Here is a 2,449-nt window from a genome sequence, read left to right on the forward strand (position 1 = left end):
TAATTCCATGATTAGTTGGCAATGGGGTACCAATGGGCGTTGCATCGGACATCTGGAACCGGCTCAAGATGTCTCCAACATATTTAGTCTGATGGATGAATATCCCAGACTCCGTTTGTTGCACTTGTAGGCCCAAAAAGAAATTCATTTCCCCCATAGCACTCATCTCGAACTTATCCTGCATGATGCGCTCGAAATTCCTACACAAAGCATCATTAGTAGAACCAAAAATAATATCATCAACATATACCTGAACCAGTAGAAGATCTCCATCTTGTTCTTTGATGAAGAGAGTACAATCGATAAGACCTCTTCGAAAACCGTTCTCCAGCAAATATGTAGATAAGGTTGCATACCAAGCTCGTGGCGCTTGATGAAGACCATAGAGAGCTTTGTTGAGCAACCAAACCCGATCGGGATGAACAGGATCTTCAAAACCTGGAGGCTGTTCGACATATACCTCTTCTTCAACCACACCATGTAGAAATGCACTTTTGACGTCCATTTGGTAAACCTTGAATCCTTTGAATGAGGCATAAGCCAGAAAGATCCGAATAGCTTCCAGACGTGCAACTGGTGCATAGACTTCGTTGTAGTCGATCCCCTCTATCTGACGAAAACCTTGAACGACTAAACGAGCTTTGTTTCGAATAACCACTCCACGGTCGTCTTTCTTGCATTTGAAGACCCATCGAGTGCCAATCTTCTTGTAGTTCTCAGGCTTTTCAACAAGCTTCCAAACACCAAGCTTGTGAAATTGCTGTAATTCTTCTTGCATGGCTTCAACCCAAGCACTATCTTTCAATGCTTCTTTCCACGACTTTGGCTCTTCTTGTGACACGTAACACGCGAAGGACCAGTCATTCTGTTGACCAGATTCTCTTATAGCTGAATACAAACCAGCATTCCGGTTGTTTCTCAGCTGATTACGCGTCTGCACACCTCGATGGACATCTCCTATGATATTCTGCTGGGGATGGGTATCGTGAATCCTCATTTCAGGATTATCTGGCACACGAGCATTGATACCCAAATTATTCAGATTAAGATCAACAACCAGCTCTACACCTGGAATGTGGGTAGAAGTGGATGCATTCCCTTCAGCAGTATCTATATTCTGCGTATGAGGTGTATCACCAGAGGCACCTTGAACAGGAGCAGCTGGAGCTGAAGATCCTTCGGCTGCATCATGATATTCATCATCTTCAGAAGAGTCATTATAATCAGCAGCATCTTCAAAAACCTCATTTTGAACCATATTGTTGACAGACGAAGAAGCTTGAGGATCAACAACAATAGGTCTAACCAATGGCGAGACAGCAGCGTTGTCACTTTCCAATAACATCCGAGCCGCTGCTGATTCTTCATCAAAGGTTGGCAGATTGAAGGAGTCAAATAGCCCATCATAATCGAACATCCACGGATCACCCGGAGCCCTAACAGGACTCGTGTACCTTTGAACCCTAACTTCGCTCCATAGCTCAATCTTCTTGGTAGCTAGATTCCAAACACGAAAATTCGGAGTTGCATATCCAAGGAAGAAACCCTCGATAGCTCTTGCACCAAACTTTCCATCCGGTTCAATCATAGTACAAGGAGCACCAAACGGTTCAAGGTAAGAAAGATCCGGTTTCCTTTTCTGAAGGAGTTCGAAACAAGTCTTGCCATGTCTCTTAACTGTAAGAACTCTGTTCAACGTGTAGCAAGCAGCCGATACAGCCTCTCCCCAGAATTGAATAGGGAGTTCCGACTCTACTAACATTGTTCTTGCAGTTTCAATAATTGTCCGATTCTTCCTCTCAGCGACACCATTTTGTTGTGGAGTATAACGAGAACTGTACTCATGAAGAATGCCTTTAGAAGTACAAAACTCATCCATAACTTGATTCTTGAATTCAGTTCCATTGTCGCTTCGGATCCTTTTGACTTTCAACGTATAGAGATTTTCTAACATTGTAAGAAGATCCTTGAGGATGCCCGGAGTTTCACTCTTGTGTGCCATAAAGGATACCCAAGAAAATCTAGAGTAGTCATCAGTAACTACTAAACAATAGGCATCACCAAACGTTGTCTTGTGTTTCATAGGTCCAAAAAGGTCCATATGAAGACGTTCGAGAGGCATGCTGACAGTGTTGATTTTCTTCAAGGGGTGAGACTTCTTTGTTTGCTTCCCCTTTTGGCACGAGACACAGATATCTTGCAAATGAAAACTTCTTACAGGCACACCATTCACAAGATTATTTTTCACCAAATGGTTCATTTTTCTCAAGTGAATGTGTCCCATTCTTCTGTGCCAAGATATAGACTCCTTTTCTGTGGCTTTTGAGACAAAGCATGTGACTTGTGCAGATGTAGTAATCGCTTGGCTCATGTCGAGAATATAAAGATCATTAACTCTCGGAGCCGATAAGAGAATCCATTCTTGTGGAATTTTGAATCCAGGCTTCAG

This window comes from Helianthus annuus, chromosome 11 (assembly GCF_002127325.2).
Source record: "Helianthus annuus cultivar XRQ/B chromosome 11, HanXRQr2.0-SUNRISE, whole genome shotgun sequence".
In the NCBI taxonomy this organism is placed as follows: Eukaryota; Viridiplantae; Streptophyta; class Magnoliopsida; order Asterales; family Asteraceae; genus Helianthus; species Helianthus annuus.